General features: G+C 40.2%; 1 long non-coding RNA gene across 14 annotated transcripts in view; it reads right to left on the bottom strand.

Moving 5' to 3' along the window:
* The window catches only part of LOC138744832 (uncharacterized), a 216,380-nt gene extending 205,518 nt beyond the window's left edge, over window positions 1-10,862 (bottom strand). For 2 of the 14 annotated variants that reach the window (XR_011345793.1, XR_011345794.1), the window contains exons 1-3: window positions 10,555-10,862; window positions 7,503-7,545; window positions 5,297-5,337 (exon numbers count right to left, since the gene is read on the bottom strand). This is a non-coding gene — a long non-coding RNA (uncharacterized lncRNA). The remainder of the gene's footprint in view (window positions 1-5,296; window positions 5,338-7,502; window positions 7,546-10,554) is intronic. The other 12 variants (XR_011345798.1, XR_011345795.1, XR_011345790.1 and 9 more) reach the window with 11 other exon arrangements.
* Between the last annotated feature and the right edge of the window lie 4,723 nt (window positions 10,863-15,585).

Genomic DNA, 15,585 nt, shown 5'->3' with positions numbered 1-15,585 from the left:
ATTTAAATTCGAGCCACTTGTGGAACATATTATTTTCTCCAAGGTTAAATACGACATCATACCATGTAACCATTGATTATGAGTGGGCGAGACAGCATCTTTCCATCTAATCAAAAATAACTCATCTTGCAACAAGAGGCAAAGGTTAATACATGACATTGAAATGAAGACAATTTCACTAACTTCTATTCGACCATCCCAAACAAGGCCACCAACGGGTCTGATGCTAGGGTAACATTACTAATTATTGAGAAAGTATGAAAAAACTTCTTCCCAATACTTTGCAAGGGTCGAACAAGTCCAAAACATATGAATTAATGATCGTTCCTCATTCTTACATCTATCACAGAGAGAGCTAATATTAGGATAAATACTAGCTAATTTAATCATACATTTTGAAAATAAATCTCCTCATTTAAGTACATCTCCAAAACATTATGAAGAATGGAAGCTTGGCTCTACCCAATCAGAATTTATTATTGGGCTGTAAATATTTGCAATGTTATATTTTATTAACATTTAGTTGAGAAAAGGTCTTGGAGAGACCTGGAGGTGAGTTGTTCATTGCAGAGCACCCATTTTCTGACCTGCTCTTCAAACTGAAATATTGGTGGATCTGGTTCAGTTAAGTTTTTTGTCAATGCTGAACAGGAGGTTCAGCATTGGCTTTGTCAAAGCTTGGGTTGATTTTCTATTGTTTCAATATTTGGAGCACCTCTGCCTTTTCATATTGGTGAAAAGATTGATAACCTCATGGTTAAACATATAATTTGGATTTGGTTTCAGATGAGAAAACATTTTGGGCTCCAAAGGGCTCTTCTTTCCAGTCCTATTTTAATCAAAAAAATGTACAACTTCCTTTGATGGAATCAGCTTTTCAGGAATGGCCCAGATTAGGTATTAAACATTTTATGATTTATTTATTGATAATAATCTTACTGCATTTGAGTAACTTGCTTTTAAATTTAATTTACCAAATGTGTGTGTTTTTTTAAAATATTTGCAGATTAGAGATTTTCTCCACCTTCAAAATTTTTGCAGGTTCCTGTTATGAATTTGATAGAAACGATCTTCAACCATCTCGGAAAGGTTAATAGCTATTGTATATGATATGCTGAAATCAAGGCAAGTTTTAGGGGATAAAATTAAAAAGACAAATGAGTAGGACCTCCATATTTCTACTTCTGCTGATTCTTGGAACTATTTTTAAGTTGATTAATACATCTCTTTACACCTGTCATTCATTGTTACAGTGCAAGGTTACAGTCAAACAAGTTTTAATTATATTAATTGTTAGATATTTGTTCAAACTATTTTGGTATAATTAATTCAAACAAAATGCAATTCTTCGTGTAAAATTAGAAAGCATTTAAAACTTGGAAATTGAATAAAAACAAAGAAACACACCACTATTTAATAAATGCTAAAGCCTTAATTTATGGACATTGATTTAATAGCTACAAAACTTTTATTATTATAGACTGCATAGAGGATGTTCCAAAACATTTAAAAGGAAAATTGTGCAATATACTAAAGGCATATGATGTACTAAAGCTAGTGAAAGAGCACAAAAGGAATTTTGCCATTAATGATTAGATAACTGGGGTCATTTAATGGATAAGAAAACATTTATCCTTACAGCTATTTTCTTGGTTAACATTTTGATATGCGAGATGTTGAGTTGTGAAAAATGAGATCAAACATTCCAATTTAGTAGACAGGCATTTGTACGCAGATGAATACTGAAAAATGTGAACAAAATTCAGAAAATACCTTGAAAAGTGCTTTTTTTAAAAAAAATTGCCCAATAATTCTAAATATATATTCACATATTTTCAATTAAGAATAAACATATACACAACATAAGCATTCCAAAACCAGAAAGGATTATTGACACTGTTATTTACAGATTGTGGAGGACACACATAGGGGGTGTTTCTACTGAGCCGGGAAAAGCGCAGTGATGCGAGGTAATGCGAGGTGAAGCGCGGTGACACCTCGAATCTGGCCGCACTGTAAACACATCTGGTTGTGGCCAATGTGCGGCGATTCGAGGTGCTCCGGCGTCCTACTTTTGAGGTGGTCGATGCGGGGTGATGCGAGGGACGACCTCACAGTGGAAACACCGCGGGTGACTCACCAGAAGTCACGATTTTTCACCTTCTGTTTTCAATTGCTCATCGGACTTCCTGGTCACCTCGCATCACCCTGCATCACCTCGCATTCCTCGCATCGCCCTGCATCACCGCGTATTCAATCGCTCGGTAGAAACAGTTCAGGTAGTCCAAAAAAGTACGGTGATGCGAGCAACAAAAAAAATCGCGGTGATTCAAGGTGATGCAGGGTGATGCGAGGTGTCCTTAGTATAAACACAGCTATGGTCTCCCTGTCTGGAATTGTGGATGGTCTGGTGACCTCCCAGTCTGAAACTTATTCAGCAATCACATCACCTGCCAAATAAGATTGGACTCCTGCCACCCATTAGTGCACACCTTACCAATGGCTCATTTAAATAACTCAGTGTCATCACTGGGCAGACACCCAGGTCTGAATAGGATAAAACATCGTTGCAATACTACATTTCTTTCTCTCTGCCTCTTAGTCCAAGTCCCAGACTTCACTCCACGCCAGGCACTTCTGTGGACATCGCTGGAGGAGTTGCGGGTAAGGTGTGCACTACACTTCAGTTGAGCCGTAGTACTGTGATAGATCAGTGCTTGCAGAGCGCCGCACCCCCATGGGTACAGGGAATTGAGAGTATATTGTCTGTGAAGTGTGTACACATGCGGGAATGTGTATAAGCTAGGTGGCCACTGGTATCGAAGTCCAAACTGGATCCGATGTAAATGTCTATATATCTGGAGTTGCTTAGTAGTAATTAAGTATAATTTGACGTCTTCCCATTTGTTTCCCATGTGTTCAATAAAGTTACCTCTGAATGTAACACTTGTGTCCAGACTTGACTGTTAACCCACTGAAATTGATACTTTCCAAACACAACTGTAAACCAGTCACTTAAATAAATCCATTTTGCAGTGATACATTTGTAATTTGCTTCTATACCTTGTTTTTGTTTTCAACCAAGTATTGATAAAAATGAATATACAAGTTCCAAATATTCAACATTTTTTCTCAACTTTTCTAAAATGTTTTCAAAAATAAAATGAACATTGAGAAATTCCTAAACATCAAAGGCTTGTACCTAATTTTACTGTTTTCATGAGATTTGCCGAGACCAAATTCTCAACCAGAGCACTCCTTTTAAAACAAATAAATGTACAAAAGTCAAAGATCAAAGAACATAGTATAATGACCGTTCATCTGTAAAAGCATCCTAGGAGCAGTTAAGTTTTCAATCACCCATGGCATATTGTATGATTTAATATAACTATGATCTTTCTATCAAACCAATATCAGTTCTAGACATGCATGTAATAAACTGCAAAAATAATCCTACAAAACAGAAGTATTTTAGTCTTCCCTATGGTTCTTCAGTTTCATCAATACCATTTCCAGCATTAGTTACTCCAGATACTCCCCAATTGTAAAGAACAGCAATAGAAATCCTGATTCACAAGCATTGAAAAAATACTTTAACACTTATTTTTTAACCTCAAGAGAAACCTCATTAGAGGTACATTAGAGAGAAAAACTGAATCCTGAATGTTACTTTAAAGTGGTCTTAAGTGAGTCTCAAGGCACGGAGGATGACTTGCTTGTGTGCATCAAGGGGAAGATGTCAGTGCACAAAATCCTCTTATCCGCAGGTACTTACGGCACAAAAACCATGGCATAGCCCTCACATATTACTCCATTGATAAGGCTTCCATTATTAAGTTCTACCATTTGAACATGGATATGAAAAAACTATCCATTCACAATCACATGTTCTTGTTTCTACTAAAAGCCAGAAATGTCACTCTCCCAACCTATTCAATTCCTCAGCACCCTTTTCCTCAGATCCACCCAATAATAATCTCACATCCTATTGTCACCTTCTCCCACACAATACCTCACCCTTATTCTCATACTCAACAAATCTTCTCCATGCCCTTCCTAAGAAACGCTCAAGAACTACCAATCACCAGACCTTCCCCCAGTACATCTTCCCTTCCCCATCACTCTGAGCTCCTTTCCCACAACCTCACAACCCCAACTCCCCTTTCTTCATTGTACCAAGACTATACCCCAACTCCCCCAGAAATTAACCCTAATCCTCCATCTCCTGCACTCTCCCTTTGAAGTAAACTCCCTTGGAGCCACCCCCCCCTTACCATTCTGCACCAGATTGTTACCCTATACCTACCCTGTGTCATCACAAATCTCAGGTTCTCTTACCCATCACTAGTCTTCTCAGAGCCCAATCCCTCACCCCCTCCAAGAACCATTCACTATGTTCTTCCCTCAGAGTTCCACATACACCTTCAAAGAATCCCCTTGCACCCTTTTCAATCTTGGTGTGAAGGGGGCAAATACATTCCTCAATGTCTTTCCTTCCCACATCCTCCTGGTCACATATTCTCCTGCTCCTCTTTGAAAGGCACAACTCTAAAACCTCTCAGTGCACATTGCCTTTAACCTAACCTCACACCCCTCTGCCTTTCAATGGAAATCATGCCCTTCTCTGAATAAACCAAGAGGGAGAGGTGGATCAGAAGCAGAGAGGGAAACACATAAGGTAAAGGTTACCTGAAATTGCAAAGTGTAATGCTCATACAATTGGTTCATCCACCACCCCTCCAATCACCTGCTTTCAATCTATCCTCCTCGTTCCATCCACTTACTACCTACACATTTTATCCACTTTATCACCTCCCCGAATATGGTTCCATTGGTCCTTCAACTCTTCTCAATGGCTCCTATTACCAACATCCATATTAATTTCCAGCACTAATTGCTTTTTTTAAAAAAACATATCACCCCCCCCCCCTTGTTCCATTTGCCCTTTTATTCCCCCGTTTACTTTCACATATCACCAATTTGCCAATTTCCCCAACTTCACCCTTGCCTCCACCGCCACCTGGCTCCATCCATCTTCAACCCTCCTCTATCTACCTGCCACCTACTTGCTCATCTCATTCCTTCCCCTTTTCTCTGTATATTAGCTATTTTCCACCTTCACTTTCAACAATCTCAATCCGAAGTATCCACAATTCCACTCCTTCAACACCCCTTCCCACCCCCTTACTGAGTTACTCCTGCAGTTATTTTTTGTGGACGATTTGTATGAATGGACACCAAATTCTCTAATCTTCAATAGTCCCCTGCCTCATGCCATAAAAAAAGCCACATTTACCCGTACCACACTGCATCTGCCATTGTTTTACTGTCTTCGTCCTATGAAAGCAAGGAAAGGAACAGAAATAATACCTGACAGCTAGGTAATGAAATATGGCAATGAACAGCAGAATTCAAATTTACAGACATAGACCAACTTTTTATATTTCAAGAATTAATCTTACTTAAAATCCTGAGTTATTAAATCAATTTATTTTCCCATTAAAAGAGTACAGAAAGAGCATGGTTACATTAATTTTTAAAAAGTTGATACACAAATAAATGTCCAGCATTTAAAGAGTAATATTACATTAAATGGCAGATCAACCGAAGTAATTATGCAGAAAGACCCACAAGCAAATGAAAGTTTAAAAAGATCTGGAGCAAGCCTCAACTTAGTAGTGATTATATTGGAAATAATACACCAAATAAGCAATAGAAGTGAAAAGCAATGGTAACATTCAAATTATGTGTCAATTTATATTTTTATTACTCATGTTATTAAGAAACTTGCACATTTTCAATTCTGGGGGAAAAAAAATAAAAGATCATAAAAGACCACTTTCTCACCTAGATCAGATATAATAATTTGGAACCTCAATGAGAATATATTTCAACATCCTCCATTTGTAAATGTTTCAAACAAGTAATACGTGTTCATGTGAAGTTTGCCAGATTTAAAAAGAAAATGTAAAAACATTGCATTGCACTTTTATCTTCAGTTGTCTATTCATACAATGCTATAATATACTATAAACCAGCAGTTCACAAAAAAGCTTGAGCTTCAACATTTGTTTTTGTATTTCTCACAAGGTTTACTAAATTGCACGAGTTGTTACTTCAAAATCTCGAAAAACCTTTCAATCCAAATTATAATTCAATAGTTTTATGCATAAAAGTTAAATTAATAAAATACTATTTTAGAGAAGTTTGTAAATAACATGTAATCACTTGGATTTAACCAAGTAGTGATCTTCCATTTATTTTAAGCAATTCAAATTATAATGTTCCTACAGTTTTGCTATGGCATTCGTTCCAGTTTTTCCTCATTGTTGAAATTTAAAAAATACTTCTGCAGTATTGCAAACAAGTTAAGAAACTGCAAAATAGCTTTTTATACACAGACTACTTTTTAAATTTTCATGCTGCTGTAAAAAGATTCTGACTCCAATTGAAGTTTATTTGTTACAAAAATAGATACAAAAGAATAAATATTTTATCCAGATGGGCACCAGGGCATTTATTTTCACCAAATCAAAAGCCACCAATTTTCTCTCATCTAATCTTGCTCTTATTAGCCCCCATCTCAGTTTAACTGGTGCTGAACCTAAACTAGATTATTATCAACTCTGGGCTTTGTTTGATTTATTCCATTGTAAACCACAAAAATCTTACACACTTTTCACCCCTGTAATATATCCATTTTAAACATTCTTACCACCTCCCTATTTCTTTAACCTCTTCCATCGTTATCCTTTGGAATATTTGCATTTCTCCAATTTTACCTTATTGATTAATACCACATTTAATGGCTCCACCAATGACAGTTGTATTTTCAACTTCGTCATGAAAAAGCCATGAAATTTTCTCACCAACTCTCTTTCCTTCCATATAATATTCTTAAAAACCCTCCCCTTTATTAATATTTTGGTCATCTCCCCTAATAACCCCCCCAAAAAAATTCAGTTTCAATTTCTTGGCTATCACTAAGATGAACTCCTATTCAAAGTTCCCACTGCCTTCAGTCAGCCTTCCACCTCTTTCCTTTTCAGTCAGAGAGCTACTTCCCCACCTCAAATCATTTCTCCGTTTTTATTCTCTTGTGCCTTTCACCCAAGATCCACCTATAACTTCTTGCCTGTGGAACTGTGCTCCTACCCCTCCACACCCCCCACCTTTTAATTCAGGCATCTGCTTGCACTTTGCCCATACCTTGATGAAGGGGGGGGGGGGTCAGGCCAAAAAAGGTTGTTTATGTATCTTTATATAAAGAACACTACGTGACTGGAGTTTCTCCAGCAACTGTGTGGTAACTACAAACACAGATGTTCTTGTTTAACAACAGAAAATGTTCTTTTCCAAAAAGAGAATCTAAAGAACTATTAAAACCATGAACAAAATAAAACTAAACAATCTTGCATTAATTTATAGTTATAGATGGCTATTTTGATAATGAAATTCATTTTATATATGTAGCCAAATTTATTTCAATGGGCTAGCCTTACCTCCTCTTCTAGGACAGACCCAACTCATTTGGAGAGTTTGTTTCTGCATTAAAAAAAATAATGTTCAGAAAAAGCTTGTCTGTAATAAACATTTTTAGTACATTTTTACAAAATATTGTATTTTGCAATTTATTTTTATATATAACCAATATATTTGATTCATAATTTTCCTTAAGACGTTACCAGGGTAGATTTTTCTAAGTCTTAAACTATACTGACTTACAGTCTGCTGTCCCAAGATGGAGCATCTCCCCTTGGTATTCAGTACTGTACTGAAGCAGCAGGCTATAAGCACTGATAAAGCCCAAGCAGTAGCAGACAAATGCGACAGACAGGCAGGAAGTGACAGACAGGCTTAACTGTCACTTTAACTTGCAGCTATTCTGTAGTGAGTCAAGAATTCTATCACCTGCAATAGCCACTTCTACCATCATTGAAATACATGATCACTGGATATTTTTGTATTAGAATGCAACTAATGAAAGTAAACAAGTGAAAAAACTTAAGCTATCACCCATTACCTTCAGCTTCTGCCCAAATCTCCGTAACTCTCATGTCCCAGTTGGAATATTTTCAAATTGCATTGTTGACATATTACAATACATAATTTACATCATTGCTGTGGCTCCATTTCTAATCAGGAAATGGATTTACAAGTGCATTAATAATATTTACTTTGCCCCCCCCCCACAACTTTTAATTTCAGATTTTTCTAAAATGGTACAACAGTATACAAAATATCATATAGCATATATTTATTTTCAGGATTTTAATGGTGGCTTCCTGTAACTACTGAAAGGAATTGGCAACATTATTGAAATTTTAAAATAAAGCAGTTTTGACACCACGTGCCATTGGTAAATTGCATAACTATATTATTTCCAGGAATAAAGCTCAGCCTGATCAGTAATTGATCACATTCCAAACATAATTAAAAATCTTTATCTTATACAGACACTTTACATATCTTCCGAAGTAACACAATGTTGTGCAGTTGTCCCGTGTTACATTTAGAAAGTCTCCATAGGCAAAGTTATGTCACAAAATTGCTACAAATATTAATGATCATTTAGTTTAAATTGCCCAATCTTGCAAAGCCAACACTACAGAATCAACATGATAGGCACACTACAATTAAGTCAAATTTACTTTTTGCAATTAATGCATTAGATATGGTGGCAGTAAAACAATTTTGGATAGTTACAAATTAACAACTGGCTACAAGCATTTTTAGGTTGGAGGGGCAAAATCACCTTAACAAAATTGTACTTCTCTGGTAAGAATGTTTAAAACAGTCTTTAAAGATAAAAATTGATTCACATTTATTAACATTTCACTTTTTTGGAAAAGGTTTCAATTAAATTGATTACATTAAAACAGGTAAATATGCCAAGCAATATTATTTTGGATCCAATGCTATTCATATTTAATTTTCAAGAAATATTATGAGTATTTAATGCATTTTAAATTATGAAATTATATAATCCATTATATTTTCTTTATGCATAATTACATTATACCGGCATTTACAACGATGTACAGATTTTAGAAACATTAGCAATGCGTTTAAACATATACTTACATGTTCTTAATTATTCATAATGGAGGATTTTAATCTCGGTTTTGTTTCAAACAGCCGTTTCTCCCCCCCCCCCCCCCCCCCCAAAAAAGGAAGACGGGGCCGTCTGGTCACTTGGCCGTTAAAAAAAGGTGCTGGCGAGTGCCGATTTGATCAAAGCAAACCTGCGGGTTGCAATCAGTTTCAGGTCAAGAAATTCAACTGAAAAGAGGCAAGTTGCATTCGACGGCTTCGCCCTCTAAGAGGGGGGAGGGAGGGGGGGGAAAGAGGGAGGGGGGGAAAGAGGGAGGGGGGGAAAGAGGGAGGGGGGGGAAAGAGGGAGGGGGGGGGAAAGAGGGAGGGGGGGGAAAGAGGGAGGGGGGGAAAGAGGGAGGGGGGGGGAAGAGGGAGGGGGGGGAAGAGGGAGGGGGGGGGAAGAGGGGGGGGGGGAAGAGGGAGGGGGGGGAAAGAGGGAGGGGGGGGAAAGAGGGAGGGGGGGAAAGAGGGAGGGGGGGGAAAGAGGGAGGGGGGAAAGAGGGAGGGGGGGAAAGAGGGAGGGGGGGAAAGAGGGAGGGGGGGAAAGAGGGAGGGGGGGAAGGGGGGGGAGAGGGGAAGAGGGGGGAGAGGGGAAGAGGGGGGAGAGGGGAAGAGGGGGGAGAGGGGAAGAGGGGGGAGAGGGGAAGAGGGGGGAGAGGGGAAGAGGGGGGAGAGGGGAAGAGGGGGGAGAAGGGAAGAGGGGGAGAGGGGAAGAGGGGGGAGAGGGGAAGAGGGGGGAGAGGGGAAGAGGGGGGAGAGGGGAAGAGGGGGGAGAGGGGAAGAGGGGAAGAGGGGAAGAGGGGGGAGAGGGGAAGAGGGGGGAGGGGAAGAGGGGGGAGGGGAAGAGGGGGGAGGGGAAGAGGGGGGAGGGGGGAGAGGGGAAGAGGGGGGAGAGGGGAAGAGGGGGGAGAGGGGGGAGAGGGGGGAGAGGGGGGAGAAGGGGAAGAGGGGGAAGAGGGGGGAGAGGGGAAGAGGGGGGAGAGGGGGGAGAGGGGGGAGAGGGGGGAGAGGGGGGAGAGGGGGGAGAGGGGAAGAGGGGGGAGAGGGGAGAGGGGAAGAGGGGGGAGAGGGGGGAGAGGGGAAGAGGGGGGAGAGGGGAAGAGGGGGGAGAGGGGGAAGAGGGGGGAGAGGGGAAGAGGGGGGAGAGGGGGGAGAGGGGAAGAGGGGGGAGAGGGGGGAGAGGGGAAGAGGGGGGAGAGGGGGGAGAGGGGAAGAGGGGGGAAGAGGGGGGAAGAGGGGGGAGAGGGGGAAGAGGGGGAAGAGGGGGAGAGAGAAGAAAAAAAATCTGCAACCACCTCCCCCGAACCAGAATAGGAGCTGAAAGTCCACCGCAAGCTTGACTTGACTGCACCTGCTCGGGGTCCGGAATGGAACACTTTGTTCTCCCCGTTTCACACCTTGGGACAGATTTAGAACGTGCTCCAGATCCCGATAAACCTGCCACTTAAGAGCACTCACCTCGCAAGAAATAACACACAATTTAAATCACTGCCACAATGCAATGAATAATTCACAGATTCTGCTCTCTAATCGTTTCCTTGGCATTGCAGTGGCAACTCTGCATTGGAATACACAGTGCAAGGAGGTCTTGCAAGGCCCGGGACTCACCCACGGGTCTGGACCGGCGTTGCGGTCTCACCTTCAACACCCCCACCCCTTCTGGTTCACGGGACAGCCGCACTTCACCTCCCGGTCGCCGTCTCTCCGAATGAGGTGACTCAACTCCCACCCCCAGCACGCTTCCGGTCGCCCGATCCGCTGCCTTGACAACCACCAGGCTCGGGCGGAAGTCGATGGGGAGGGGGCGTGTTTCGTGTGACTGAGCGACCCTCCGGGCCGCCGTCGATGCAAATAGGAGGCGCTCGACCAATGAGCGAGGGGCGATGCCGATTGAGCTGTTGTTTCTGCGCGCGTCGGCCTCACGGGCGAACTACAGTTCCCAGCCGGCGCTGCGCTTCGCAGGCACTCCTGTCAATCAAGAGTCCCGGCGACGAGGAGCTGGCAAATTGCAGGAAGGATGTCTTCACCTGATTGCTTTCTTTCGGTTTTCTTATTGTATCGTTTAGATGCACTGAAATATTGAGTGGCAGAGATCGAAAGGATGACCTTGATGAAGGGCTCACGCCCGAAACATTGGTTCGGTATCTTTAATATCTTGACATAAAGCGCATGGCTTGAACTGCTGAGTTTCTCCCGCTTTGTGTTTTTACTCTTTTTTAGTGGCAACCGAGGAGCCGAAGAATCCGTGCAACTGGACGAAAGTGGGATTTGCAAGGGTCCGATCTGAAAAATAAGGCTCTTTTGCCAAAAATATGCAGAATTCATAGAATAGTCGGAGGGGCAATTGCAAAAGCGGGTGAGAATGATAGATTTTGATGAGCCGTCGAGTTGGAGCCCAGCGCCGGTATGAGCTGTTTGGACCGAATGGCCTATTTCGCAGCAGCAGATCCAAGTCCATTCCGTGACGCGTGAATGGTTCCGAAGCGCAGTTACAGGTTTCACTTCGTGAAATTCCCGAAAGACCGACGTTTTTACGTTTGGGCTATATATAAGAAAAAGAAAATCCTGCCAGTTCAACATAAATTAAGAAGCAAACATGTAGGGCGAAACAGATGTGTAGTTAGGGACCCACGTTCGTCGTCTGTTTTAGGTCATACTCAAAACAATGGTACGCACTGTCATGGTGTATTTGCCTGTATAAATACAGTTTTATCCAAAGATGATTTCAGAAAGATGTAGCATTAAGCCTTTAATCCACCCCCCAAAAAGTAATTGAAAGTCACAAAACCCGATTATAAACAGAGTGTGTGAACAGACACTTCCATCGATCATGAACATGGAGTGATATCGGAGCATAATATTGGACAGTAAAAGGACGTCCTTATAACCGAAGGGCTAAAGCCAATAGGCAATGCGCTGATTAATTTCCGAGGGCAAAAGACTTGGAATACTATCGATTTCCGAGATTTCCCGCTGAGATATGGGCTTGAGTAGAATAGCTGCTGTAAACAGACAAAGAGAATTAAATAACCCGGGATATGTTCGTGTTGGGAAATATATCTGGTGGAATCAAAGAAGATTACATCCGTTGATCGGCAGGGATTTATCCCAGTTCATATGGTTTTAATCTGCTTTCGCTTCTACCCTTTTATGAGTTTTCGAGAGGGGATACCTGGGTTCGTTTATTCGCCTCTATCCACCAGTAAACACTTATTTTGAGCTGAAGAATGTGAGGGCGAATCAGCTGGTTTGCACTGCATTGTAGGGGGACGTCCTGCTAAACTCTCAATGTCCAAGTAATTCATATTATTGGAAATTTATTGAATAAAACTTATGCAAAATCGATTCTGCAGAGTAAACTGGTGAATCGATTTATGCGTCTCCTCTGCCATATATAACCATCTACAGAGCGGAAACAGGTCGGCCTTTCGAGTCCGCACCGGTTCACTAGAACAACTCCACGAGCTCAATCCCCTCGCTCTCCGCCAATATCCCTCCAACCCCCATGTACACATCCAACCTTCTCTTAAATGACAGAAGGGACCCTGCCGTAACCATCTCATTCGGAAGATCATTCCATTCTGCCACCACTTAAAGTTTTGCCCTCTTACCCTTAACTCATGGCCTCTTGTTCCATCCTATGTAAAAATCTTTTCCATTGTTCAAAGTAATTGGAGAGGATTCAAAGTCCAGTTAAGAACTGGTAGATAAATTCAACTCTTAAAATACAGTTAATTGGAGGGAAAAATTTAAATTGCCATCAGGCATCTTTCAAATACACATTTTAGGAAGCATTTAATGGGCACCTTTGAAAACAAAATAAAAAGACAATGTCATCCAAAGTAAAAAAAAACAAGTGTTTCAGTCAGGTTCCAACATCGGCATTTTTAGTTAGTGACACTTTAGGCAATTGATATGAGAGTCCTTTGCAAGTTAAAATAATGAGGATAAATAAAGACCTGCATGAAATTAGCGAAATAATGTATAATGATCCTCTGTTCATATCAAAATTACTCTTATCAGAAATACATAATCATATTTTTGTGAAGAGATCATGCAGTTTGGTTTCTGCCTAGACCTTTTTTTTTAACTCATTTGAAGGTTCAAGTCTGAATTTTGATAGCCCATTCCTTCTGTTCTCAGTGAACATCTCGAACTCACAGTATAAATGGGTCTGATAACATTAATGAAACATGATATTATCAAATCTATTCATAACGCAGAGTGTTTAACCACACTAACGTGACTTCATTTCAATACAGTCTGTCCAATTTAGTCTCCATCTCCAACCATGTGTTTGGTAACCTCAAGAATTGAACAGATTGCATGGTGTACAGAATTTATGAAACAATTCACTGTTTTTTTTTAAATATATACCTGAATAGTCCACTTAAGATAATAAGGGGAAAGTGCATTAATGAAAGTTATCAAAACATTCAACCATCAAATGCCAACATGCAACAGCAAGTGCAATGTCCCAGAATGCACAGATGTTGTCAGCAGCTGTTCCACAACTGTGCAGCAGTTGGAAGGAAGCACTCCTGTCAACTCTTTTCAAATTTTCCAATAAAGATTGAGCTTTGACCAGGAACAATATTCTCTTAAAATTCACACGTACTTAAAACTTTAGTCGTTAGGAATTGTTACTTAAACATTTCCTTTCAGAAAGGATGATATATAGAAAGGTGGGTAGTGCAGGAAAAAAAAATCTAACCACAAAAATAAATATTCAACATGTAGGGTGAACTGTTCATCATCGCAAAAAAAGAAAAAAGCGTAATGGGAAGTCAGATTATGAAGCGATCATCTCAGCTCCTCTCATAGGCTTTATAGGCATCTGTAAATATAATGCACCAAGACTCGAAGCATTAAATAAAGATTGATTGAAAACTACCATGTGGTAAAATAGATTTTGCTGAAAGTAATAAAATAACCACAATAAGCATTATGCTTAAGTGAGTTACATCAGCAAACAATAAACATTGTCATAAAACAAAGGTTGTAATTGCTTCTCAACACACAGTTGTCACTTGGCTGCAATACACCCTACATTTTTGACTGTTTTGAACCTATTGTTGATAACCATACAAATATTAGGAAGTTATTTGATTACAGAATGCACTGAGAATTATAACAGCGTTGTTACTTCCTGCTGTTAATGGGAAAAGCTGTGGGATGTGTTCAGTCAGATATGCAAACCCAGTCTTCTAAAAATCATGTAAATTGAGAAAAAACACTTTTTATCGATTTTGATAACAGAACCTTGAATAAAATAAGTCAAACATTAAATACAGATCCTGAGAGAAAATATTAGTCCTTTTAAACTTTCAACTATGTCCATTTTCAAAACAAAAAACTAGTTATGGCATTGTGGAAAGAGTAGATAGGTTTAAGTTCTTAGGAACAAACATTTCCAATGACCTAAACTGGGACAACAATGTGGAGGCAACCATCAAGAAAATATACTAACAACGCCACCTTTTTAGAACACCATGGAAGTTTAACATGTCCCCAATATCCCTCAACAACTCCTGGTGCTTTTTCACTGGATGCATTCATAGTGTAATATTGGAGTTGCTCAAAACATATCAACTTCTCTCCCCTCCTGCACTCCATCTGTATCTCCTGCTGCCTAGGAAAAGCAGCCACAAACTGAAAGACCTATCACATCCCTAACACACTCTCTTCTCCTTTCAATGGGGAAAAGGCTTAGGAAAGTGAAAATTTCTTCCCTATGGCCGTCAGGTTTCCGAATGAAACACTGTCATGCTGGCCTGGCTTGGTACTAACTGATCATTTCATTGTAACACTATATTCTGTAAATTGTACTCTTTACCCAGCTCTATGAATGTTAGAGATAATCTATTAGTCTGCTCACATAAGAACCCTTCTCACTGTATTAGATATAATGCACAAGTAAATTTAGTTAAACACTATGGTGATTTTCACAAGGTGCTGGCAAGTTTGCAGTCATTGGTTGAGAAATACATAGAGGATTTTCCCCACTTTTCTTCCGAATTATGCCACAGAGCCTTTCATCTATACTTCAGAAAGTTGATGGTTCATGTTTCATGCAAAATCGAGCATTCCTGGCAGCGCAGATATCCTGGGCCCAGGATTGGATATCAAGTCTAGGAAACTGTAGTCAATTTGTTGAGTGGCACTATAAATTCTAAACCTCCTCGCTTGAAGGTGATGTTACTGAACCACAAATGACAGAGGTTCCACTACCAGTTGCCATTCACTGTGACAGCTGCGAGAGACTTTGAGGACAGGAGGGGTGGTTATAGACATAAGCAGAGAACAATGAGGACCTCTAAGAATGGAGAGTGCCTTACTTTAGTGCATATCTGTCTGAACATTCAAAGAAAACCTTTCCTGTGAGCCCCTGTTCAGAAAGAACACAATATTATTCAATTGAATATCTGATGATGATTGTATATTAAAATATCATTTAAAATATTACTCAATTATCTGAATGGAGGTCAA

This window comes from Narcine bancroftii, chromosome 10 (assembly GCF_036971445.1).
Source record: "Narcine bancroftii isolate sNarBan1 chromosome 10, sNarBan1.hap1, whole genome shotgun sequence".
Lineage (NCBI taxonomy): Eukaryota > Metazoa > Chordata > Chondrichthyes > Torpediniformes > Narcinidae > Narcine > Narcine bancroftii.
Note: the sequence above shows the minus strand (reverse complement) of the source record. Positions and strands in the feature narration are given on the sequence as shown.